The sequence below is a fragment of the Octopus bimaculoides genome, chromosome 3, assembly GCF_001194135.2.
Source record: "Octopus bimaculoides isolate UCB-OBI-ISO-001 chromosome 3, ASM119413v2, whole genome shotgun sequence".
Taxonomy (NCBI): Eukaryota; Metazoa; Mollusca; class Cephalopoda; order Octopoda; family Octopodidae; genus Octopus; species Octopus bimaculoides.
The window spans coordinates 88,318,026-88,329,776 of NC_068983.1; positions in this window are offsets into that span (position 1 = coordinate 88,318,026).

The window sequence follows — 11,751 nt, forward strand, 5'->3', positions numbered from 1 at the left end:
ATATTTATCACACTTATCTACACACATAGTTGTATTGTTGTTTGTATTTGCTCAGAATCACATACAACAATACATGTGTATGTTTTTTTTAAACAGACATGCAAGCATACACAATTTCATTTTGTGTTTTGATTAATCCTGAAGGAAAATTTGTGTGAATGTATGGTATGTATAAACACATACACATATATATATATTTGGTTCCATAGAACATGACTAACACTTTATTTTACTGAACCCTCATTTTTCATTCACGACTAGAGAATCCATTATATATATATATATATATATATATATATATATATAGATAACAGGTTAGCTGAGTTAGAGCAAAATGGTATGATTATAACCATATTCAACTTTTCCTTTTTCTTCTCTAGACTCTTCTTTTTTTATTTATTCTTCACTCTGGTGAAGCTCCATGTTTCAGATTGGTTTTATTACCAAATATGATGAATATTTTTAACATCTCAATGGCAATACCATGCAACATTGGAAGTAGGAACAGCTGTTAGATGGGATGCAGTGTATTTGTATTGAATTAATAAATACTAATTGATGTAAGTCAATTGTTGTTCATCAATATTTCTCCATTTTCTGTTTTTGTTAAATTTTTATTTATATATATATATATATATATATACACACACACACTTACCATAATCTAAGTGTTGTTAAATGTGTATATGTATATTACATAATGCAAACATTATCTGATATAGAAATCAATTTGTTCTGTAGAATTAGTAGATCTATTTATTACATCAACAAATAAGGGTTTAGTCAGAGATTTTTCCTTGGTTAAACACCACTGTGTAAAAGGTAAAGGAACCTGCATTATTTATAAAGTTAGAGGTACCTTAGAAATGTTTGGGTTGGTGGGATATTAAATGTAATTATAATTCCTACCTTATAATATAGATTCTTCTTCTTACTTTTACATTTTACATCCTACCAACACTCCAAAGAATCTAATTTTATAAACAATGTGGGTTTCTTTTTATAGGCAATGTCATAATACTTAGGGCAGACAATCAGCTGTTAATGTACCCACACACAAACACATATATGGAAAGCATGTTAAGTGATGATGAGATACACACACACATATATAACTCACCTGTCAAACTAATTTATAGCTAGGTAAACTGGAACATTGGACAATTGTTTTGACCTTAGACACAATGTAGTACTGGTGATAGTTTGTGCTCCTCAGTATCTTGTATGTTAGCACTCTGTTTACCTGGCCGTCTGTGCCCCCCACCCCATTTATGTGTGCATTGTGTGTGTATTTGTATACATTAAATGGTTGTGGACAATGTAGAATGGAGATATACTTGCAGCCAGTTACTCAAAAAGACTATTCCAATGCTTAAGTGATTTCATTTATATCCTACTATATTTGCCCACAGACAAATCTGAGGAGAGAGAAATTCTACCTGGCTTGACTTGCCCCCTACATACAACATGAAGCTGACATCCTCTGTGTTAACCCAATAACTCATTAAGGATTAAGGTGTAATTTTATTCAGTTTTTTTGTTCATATTTCAAGTGTACATTTTGGACATTGTTAAATAAGATATATATTAAAAAAAATTCAAACTCTTGTTTTTATGTTTTATGGCTTATTAAACTGATTATTTAATTTTGATATAGACTTTTAGTTTGTCATTTACATTTATAAGAGTCATTAGCATTCCCATTATCATTTTGTTATCTATTTTTTCATGCTGACAATTGATGGACTCCTGATATCTAAACTCATCTCTTGCTCTGCTCACTTAATTTGCCTCTCTCTAACAGCTGATCTTTTTCATGCATCAACTACCATTGCCTTCAGTTCACATGTCCATACTTGTGTAGCCACATTACATTCACCCATCATGTGATGTCTTAACCTTTTCAGAACGATTTGGAAATGAAATTAACTGTCCATATGTTTCAATTAATTTTGAAAATAATCAAGGTTTTGGAGGGGCTTAATAAAATGACTCACTTTTTGTAATGAATCTGGTATTTGGAGCATAACTATATACAAGGTTTTACATAAATTTGTGATGCAAGAGGCATATGAACAATTAAAAATAATAGTTATGCATCATAAAACCAGAAATAGTCTCAGGCTGATTGATACCAAAAGGGTTAATGCTCTTGCAATGATAATAATGATAGTGATAGTATTGATGCTTGTTTCTCAGTAAACATCTGTGCTTTTGTATTTGGTTTGTATGATTCTTAATGTGAAATCATACAAATCTTGGGAGGGTCATTATGCCAATGAGAAACACACTGGTTTAATTTTAATTTTATTAACTAATTAACAAATCGATTGTTTACTTGTTTGGTGAATCACTGGGTCAACTAGATTCGTCACTCTTTTCATTGCCATTTGTGACTTTATTAATGACATGTCCTTGCTACTCCATGTCTGTCTGTCTCCTAGTTTAGATTTTATATCTATAAGGGGATGTGATAGAGTGTGTATGTGTGCATGCATGCTTGTGTGTGTACATGTACACCCATGTATGTGTAAAGTGTGGATACTGTGAGAGTGATTAAATATTTATTCATTTTATGGTTTGTGTCTTTGTCTTTATGAATGGAATGTGTGTATGTAAGTGTGTGTCAGTACATGTATGAACATTGAAGTCCACTTTATTTATCTTGGAGATGGTGCAGATCATATTTCAAGTTTTTGACACTGCAATATTTCAAACATACATATGCAGAGCATGTAAACACAGATGTATGTTTACTGACACACCTAGGTTTGTTTATTAACCTAATACACTTACCCATGTGTGTTTACTAACCTATAGATTTGTAATCTTTTCCTCTGGTAGGGATGACTTATTGTGTCCACCTATGCATGCATACACACACAATCTCTCTTTCATAAATATAGAATCTGTAAACTGTTGTTAAGAGGGCTTGGCATTGATGAGGTCATGACCAAATGATTAATCAATCAGTTTACTGACTAATCATAAAAAGTTAAATGGAACCAGTGCATGTGTTTATTACTGGTATAATGGCATGTGTTTATTACTGTCTGATGTTTACATATGCACATTAGAATACTACCCATATTTAGATAAGATCCCCTAAGTGTAAATGCTGATTTTTCATTATATCTAGTAATTAGCAGAATTTCTTCCAGATAAACAAACATTTACTCACTAATACTGTCCAGCTACAAGTTGTCAACTGCAGACAGCATGATCCTTTCCCCTGATAGAATTTTTATAAATTGATCTTTGCTAATGATTTGTGAAACACTTTCAGCACAAAATGAACCAACTACTTTTCTGTATTTATCATTAATGATAAATAATAGAGGAAATCAGTTTGAGTATGACAGTTTGAAGTTAAAATAAGACAAATTTGAACTTGGTGTAGTGTTCACCACAAATAATCTATAAATTAATAACAAATAAAAGCCTGTCTTCACTTTTCCATTTTTTTTTTCTTCACTATGTCATCAAATGTCAGTCATAGGGTTATCATAGATCAGTCAGAATGCCCTAATTATGATCAGCAGGTCATACTCAATCATCGCCATCATCGATTAACGTCTTTTCCATGCTGGCATGGGTTAGACTGAGGTCTGGAGAGCCAGTGGCTGCACCAGGCTCCAATCTGATGTGGCAAAGTTTCTACAGCTGGATGCCCTTCCTAATGCCAACCACTCTGAGAGGGTAATGGGTGCTTTTTACGTTCCACCAGCACAGGAGGCAGGCCTGGCAATGATCACATTTGGATGGTGCTTTTTATTTGCCACTGGCACAGGAGCCAGTCAGGTGGACCTGGCATCGACTATGTTCAGATGGTGCCTTTTATGTGCCACCAGCAAGGGAGTCAGTCATGGGGCACCAGCCCCAGCTATGATATTAGTTTTACTTAACTCAACAGGTCTTCTCAAGCATATCATATCACCTGACGCATCAGGGGTATTCTTAACAGAGCTGGACGTGCGTGGCTGCGATCTCACTTTAGTTGCCGGGTCTTCTCAATCACAACATATCTCCAAAGGTCCCGGTCCCCTGTCATTGCCTCTGTGAGACCCAATGTTCGAAAGTCATGCTTCACCACCTTGTCCCATGTCTTCCTGGGTCTACCTCTCCCACAGGTTCCTTCTACAGTTAGGGAGTGGCATTTCCTTACATAGCTGTCTTCATTCATACATGGTCATGTGTCTTCAACACATGACCATGCCAGCACAGTCGCCTCTCTTGCACACTGCATTTGATGCTTCTTATGCTCGACTTTTCTCTCAGGGCGCTTATACTCTATCGTGTATACGCACTGACATTATACATCCAGCGGATCATACTAGCTTCATTTCTTTCAAGCCTACACATGTCCTCAGCATTCATGACCCATGTTTCACTGCTGAGTAGAATGGCAGTTTGCACACATGCATCATACAGTCTACCTTTCACCCTGAGCAAGAGACCCTTAGTTGCCAGCTCCCTGAACTTTGCCTAGGCTATTCTTACTCTAGTTTCTACACTCTCAGAGCAACTGTCCTCACTACAGACTTGGTTGCCTAGGTAGCAGAAGCTATTAACTACTTCTAGTTTCTCCTGACATGTGATGGAATCTGTTTTCTGTACATCTTCAGTGTTTATTGCCCCAGTGCATCTGCCATACACAAAAACTATTTTCCCAGTTAACCTTCCTTTGATATTGCCGCACATTTTATGTGTCCATAAATTACACCGGGTACATCGTATAGAGTTTCTACCCATGCCTTTTCTACAGATCGAGCAGGGCCATCTACCTGAAGGGGGTTGTGATTTGACAGCCTTCTTACTTACTGAGACTTTGGTTTTGGCTAGGTTAACCCTAAGGCCCTTTAATTCTAGACCTTGCTTCCACACCCTAAACTTTGTCTCTAGTTCTGGCAGTGACACAGCTATTAGTACAAGATCAACAGCATAGAGGAGCTCCCAGGGGCAGCCTCTCATGAATTCTTCTGTTATTGCCTGGAGGACTATAATGAATAAGAGTGGGATGAGGACTGATCCTTGGTGAACCCCTACTTCCACTCAGAATGCTTCACTATACTCATTGCCAAACCCCACCTTACTGACAGCATTCCTGTACAGGGCTTGTACAGCTCTTACCAGCCACTCATCTATCCCCAGTTTCCACATTGACCACCAGATAAGGGACCAGAGGACCCTGTCAAAGGCTTTCTCCAAGTCAGCAAAAGCCCAGTACAGAGGTTTATCTTTGACTAGGTATTTCTCCTGCAGTTGCCTTACCAGAAATATAGCATCAGTAATGCTTCTGCCTGGCACAAAACCAAACTGCATCTCATCTAGGCTAACTCTCTCCCTAATTAGTTGGGCTATGACCCTCTCGATAACTTTCATCACCTGATCCAATAATTTAATACCCCTGTAGTTATTTCTATCTAAAGCACCTTTCCCCTTGTAGCAGCTGACTGTGGTGCTGCTACACCAGTCATTGGGTATGACTCCATGAACTACCTGATTTACGATGCGGGTGACAAGACTATAACCCACACCACCTGATATTTTAAGTATCTCAGCAGTGATTCCTGATGGGCCAGGTGCTTTCCCTGTCTTCATATCCTTAATTGCTTTATCTACCTGGGAGCATTATCATTTTTGTTTTATTATTTGCCTTCTTTAATATGTGTGTACATATAAACACTGAAAATGTGCAGAGAACAGCTTCTGTCGCATTCCAGGGAGAAAAATTACAAGTAGTTGATGGCTTCTGTTACCTGGGGGATCAGATCAGTAGCAGGGGTGGATGTTCTGAATAAGCTGCTAGAATAAGAATAAGAATAGCCTGGGCAAGGTGCAGAGAGCTCCTATCTCTGCTGGTGACAGGGGACCTCTCACTCAGTGAAAGGTAGACTGTATGATGCATATGTGCAAACAGCCATGCTACATGGCAGTGAAATGTGGGCCGTGACTGCTGAGGACGTGTGGGCTTGCAAGGAATTAAGCCAGTATGCTCCGCTGGATGTGTGATGTCAGTGTGCATACATGACTGAGTGTGGGCACCCTGAGAGAAGGGTTGGATTTAAGAAGCATCAGATGTGGTGTGCAAGAAAGATGACTGCACTGGTATGGACATATGTTGTGAATGAATGAGGACAGCTGTGTGAAAAAGTGTCACACTCTGGCAGTTGAGGGAACCTGTGGAAGAAGTAGACCCAGGAAGGCCTGGGATGAGTTGGTGAGGCACAACCTTCGAATGTTGGGCTTTACCAAGGCAATGACTAGTGACTGAGATCTTTGGAAGTATGCTGTGCTTGAGAAGACCGAACAAGCCAAGTGAGACCATAACCCATGGCCTATGCCACTGGGTGTATCCAGCCCACTTATGAGTACCCTTCATCCATATGAAAAAAAAAATTTGCTTGCAAAGACCAGTTGAGGCAAGTAAAATCAAAATCAAAATTGCTGACGTGGCCGATAACAGTACCACTTGATTGGCACTTGTCCTGGTGGAACGTTAAAAGCTCATCCGAGTGTGATCGTTGTCATGGCCGCTGATTGATTTCCGTGCCAATGGCACATGAAAAACAACATTCAAGCATGGTCATTGCCAGTGCCGCTTGACTGGCTCCCATGCAGGTGGCACGTAAAAACACTTTTTGAGCATGGTCGTTGCCAGAACTGAATGACTAGCCCTCATGCCAGTGGCACGTAAAAGCACCCACTACACTCTCAGAGTGGTTGGCATTAGGAAGGATATCCAGCTGTAGAAATTTTGCCAGATCAGATTGGAGCCCGGTGCAGCCTTCTGGCTCACCAGTCCTCAGTCAAACTGTCCAACCCATGCCAGCATGGAAAGCAGACGTTAAGCAACGACGATGATGATGTACTGTTGATTCAGATAGCTGGTCCCTCAATTGGGTTAACCTTTGGCAGACTCTCATCCTCCCATTCATTCTCTACATTCAGCAGTCTTTCATAATGGCATCCCCAAGCCTTTTTCTTTGCAGAATCATTAAACGCAAGGGCACCATCATCCATGTGGACACATTTCTCTCCTATGACATTATGGTTTTCTCTCAATCACTGTCTTGCAATCTGAAACACTTCAGTTCTCTGGTCCTCACATTGTTAAACATTGGCAAACTTCTTTTCTGCTACTCCCTTGGCTATATATACCTGTCACTTAGCTTCCCTTTTGGCTATCTGATACATTCTCCAGCTACCACCACTCTTCCAGGCATTCCTAGTCTGTTTCTCTGCTCTAATGGCCCTGTCTACAGTATTGTTTCACCACCATGTTACCCTAGGTCTGGAAGGGTCTTTGCACCAGCCACAGATTTGGTCTGTGGCACTCAGCAAGCTGTCTCGCAGGAATTTCCATCTGCCTTCTATGTCACAAGACTGTAGCTCCTCCTCCCTATCATCAAGTTTCTTGGTAAGGATATCCCTAAATCTGTGACCTTCTGGCCTCGAGTCTAAAGTCACTAATAACTATTCTATGTTGGTGGGGTACATTCTTCACCAGGGAGGGTCTTTGTATTTAAGAGCAACCATGCATTCGCTGTCTGGTGAGAATGAAATCGATTTGGCTAGCAGAGTCACCTGATTGATAGGTTATCAGGTGGTTAGCTGGCTTCCTGAAGTTAGTGTTGCAGATCAATAGGTTATTTGCTTCGCAGAACACCAGGAGCCTAGTTCCCTCTTTATTTCTGGTACCAACTCCATGCCCCCCTATTACACCATGTAAGATACTAGATTGCTGTCCGACATACCCATTAAAATCTCCAGCCACAAAGATGAGATCATTATCACTCCTATTTGAGGTAGCCTGCAGAAGAATATCATAAAAGTGATCCTTCTGTTCATTTAGTACACCTGCTTGTGGGGCGTAGGCAGAGATTATTGTAGCTATACCATTCTGCAAGACTAGCCTGAGTTTAAGTACTCTATCGCACACCCTCACACCTCTATGACCTTATCCACCCATTTCTCTGGAAGATGTATGCCCACACCCCCATTCCATCACTATTGCCTTCCCAGAAGAGCTTATACCTATGTGCTTTGCCTGTGAAAACTCTGGATGAAGCTCCTCTCTATCTTACCTCTTGTATGCAACATATATTAACACACCTCCATTCAAGCACCCCTACAATCTCGCTAGACCTACCTTTCAATGTGTCTACATTTAGAGTGCCATCTCTGTAAACTAGGAAAAAGATATGGGAGGTAACACAGGAAGGATAGATGTTATTCAGTACCTGAAAAGAAGGTTCCCATGAATGTTTGGTAACAAGCGTCTTAATAGTTGTCCTTGCTGTTAACCTACCGTCATTCAAACATGTTAGAGTTGTTTAGGTTGTTACCTCTACTGGGGGAGGGGGAGAAGTGAGGAAGTATTGTATATGAAAGTGTTTGGGGCATTGTAAATATAAGCATTATGAGCCTTGTGAGAGAAGCATTACTGATGCTGCAGATATGTGTAAATAAATAAATAAATATTTAAAAAGTGTTGGGGGGGGCAGTAAGTGGGCTACCTTATGGTTTAGTTAGGCTAGAGATAGGGGGTGGAGAGAGAGGAGAGGGCAGCAAGATTACCAATAGAGGAGGAGAGAGGGGAAGGGCAACTGGATGTCCAGTAAGAGAGAAAGAAAGAAAGAGATCTCCGGTAAGAGTAAGAGAGAGAGATTTCTGGTTTTGGTGGCAAGGGTGGGGATGGTGGTGGCAGAAAAGGATAGTGGGGTGGGTACAACCACCAACACAAAAGGTCATTTTAAGGGTTATAGCAAGGGTTAGAGTTATTTTAGAGAAAAGTACAAGATAAGTATATACATGTAGCCAAGAAACAAGGTTAGTTGTTGTAGGATTAGGACAAACAAGAAAGAATTATTTTAGAGAATAGATGAGTTTGAATGAATGAGACAATTAAAAACGAGAGTTTCTTCGCTTAGCTGTGTATGTCTTCGAGTGTCATCGCCTTCAAACACATAGAATAGACTAAACTAAACTACCGAAAGTCTGAGAGGAGGTGGGGGGAACAAGTGTGGAGGCAACAGCCTGAAATGGACGAAGAAGGCAGCATTTTGCTCAAGGCTTCAAAGAGAAATAGCAGTGAGTAGCCATTGCAATAAGAAATAAAAGATACAGACAGGAAAGAAAGGAATTATTTTAGTGAACATTACAGAATACGTATATATATGAAGTCAAGAAACAAGGGAAGGGATTATTATTTTAGAGGGGGAGATTGCAAATTTGAAAGTTATTTGATGAATTGATATAGAGATCTACAGTTTATGAAAGGGAGTTATTTTAGAGTAAAGTACGAGATAAGTATATACATGTAGCCAAGAAACAACATTAGTCATTGTAGGATTAGAACAAACAAGAAAGAATTATTTTAGAGAATAGATGAGTTTGAATGAATGAGGCAATTAAAAACAAAAGAGTTTCTTAGCTGAGCTGTGCATATTTTCGAGTGTCATCACCACCGAAAGAGATTTGAATCGAAATTGAGTGCAACTGAAGGCCATTACTTCTATTTTCATCTAGAAACAAAACAATTTCAAATATCACTCTTCTCATCATTACATCAAACCTCTTGTGAAATGTTTTTTCCAATCCTTCCTTCCTTAAACTCTCTATGGATCTCCCTCTCTGCCCATTGATCAACCCCTTCAAAACAACATCTTATAAAAGGAACCTTTATGTTGTCATTCAGTCTTAATTTATTACCTCAGAGGGATGAAAAGCAAAATCTGACCTACATAAAATATAAGGAGATATAATAAAACTACAAAATATTACAGTCTGGTACCTACCACTTCTGTCACACTCACAGCTTTAATAATAATTTCCAACTTTATTACAAAGCCATACATTAACTTCAGTACTTGACTACTTTGTAGTTGAAAGAGTTAAATCCAGTGGGATTTGAACTCATGATATAAAGTGATAACATTAAATACTGCTAGATATATACTTTACAACTACATTACTATTTCTGTCTTCTTCCAACCCTAATAAAGATGTCTAACATAGGCACAAGTTCTCAAATTCGAGAAAGAAGAATAGTCAATTATATTTGATGCATTATATGACTTGCACATCCTAGAAGAATTAAAAGCAAAGTTGCCCTTAGTGAGATTTTAATTCAGAATGTAAAGGGTTGTATCTAAATACTACAAGCCATTGTGTTCAAATATCTAATGATTCTGCAATCCACCATATTACCACCACTAATAATAACAGAAGTTCTGAACCAACGAGGGAACCTCCACACACTTTACTTGTTATAAACAAATGTCAAATTCCTTCAAATGGTACCTTACTATCTTGAAAAAGGAAAACTTATTAGATAGTGTAGTCCTAGATATACAAAAATACAGGATGGTCATGGATAGAATGGCTTTTCATCATAGGTCTGAGCCATTAGATCAAAACAACAAAATAATAGTTGTTTCTTAAATTGTCCCAAGGTCATAAATTTATAGTTGAGGAGTTTATCAGTTTACTTATTTAACTGAATCCAGGAAGGTCAAGAAAAAAAGAAATCTTGTCAACTTACTTTATCATTTCTTCTATTCTACAGCTATTGGTTGGTATAATTTTTCTAATTGGAGAATGGTACTGCAGATTACATTGACCACGGTATTTGATTAGTACTATTTTATCAATGCTTTCAAGCAAGAAAGCATGGTTGACTTTGACAGAATTCAAAGTCTCCACACTCATAATAATTCCTAGCATAGGTGCAAAGTCACATTTTCTGGAGTGAGGTGCGGTCAATTACTTAGCTGGTACTTATTTCATCACCTCCACCAAGAGAATGAAAAAAAAAAGTCAGCTTTGGAGGAAAGTATTTTGTCTGCCTATCTACAAATTCTGCCAATCCACTGCCCTCTTCTTACCTCTAACGATTCCTAACATATGCACAATGCCTAAAATTTAGAGGAAAGTTATAGTCAATTATATGAACCCTGATACAAGTACTTTATTTTACCAGTCTGAGAAGGATGAAAGTGAAGTTCACCTCAGTGGATTTTGAACTCAATGTAAATGGATGTAACTATGGCTACAGGCATATTGGTCTTATGCTCTGTTGTTTTTTGGTTAATTTACAACCTGGTCCTTTCCCATAGCAACAACAAAACTCCTATTACTGTGAATATTTTAATATAACCTTGACTTCCAGAGAAGTCATTCACTGTATAATACAACATAAAATCAAAATGAAGTTATTTCTGGCATATTCCTTACCTCAGATAGAAAACAATTTAGCTGTTGGACATATCTTTGATTAAAAAAAAGTGTATTTGTATTTATTTTTTCTAACATGATTTCATTAAAGAAAAAAATAGTTATCTTCTGCTGGCCTAGCTGCATCTGAGAATGTAATGAAATGAAGCATGACAGATGTACTTAGTCTAAACTCATACCTTTATATACTACAAAATTTATATACTATGTACTATAAAATATATTATGACTAATAAAAACATCCTGCCATTTTTTCATAGTGTATCTAGGATTACATTAGCTAATGTGTCTCTCATTTTAAAGATGGTAGGGTGGGTTCTGGAGGAGATTTAGCTGCTATTTTTAGCAGTTCAAAATGACCAAAGAAAAATGACCAAAGAAAGATTCCTTTGTTGGCACTCTAACTACTCTCTCTCTCTCTTACCCTCTCTCTCTCTCTCTTTCCCTCTCTCTCTCTCTCTCTCTCTATCTTACTCTCTCTCTCTTTCTCTCTCTCTCTCTCTCTCTCTCTCT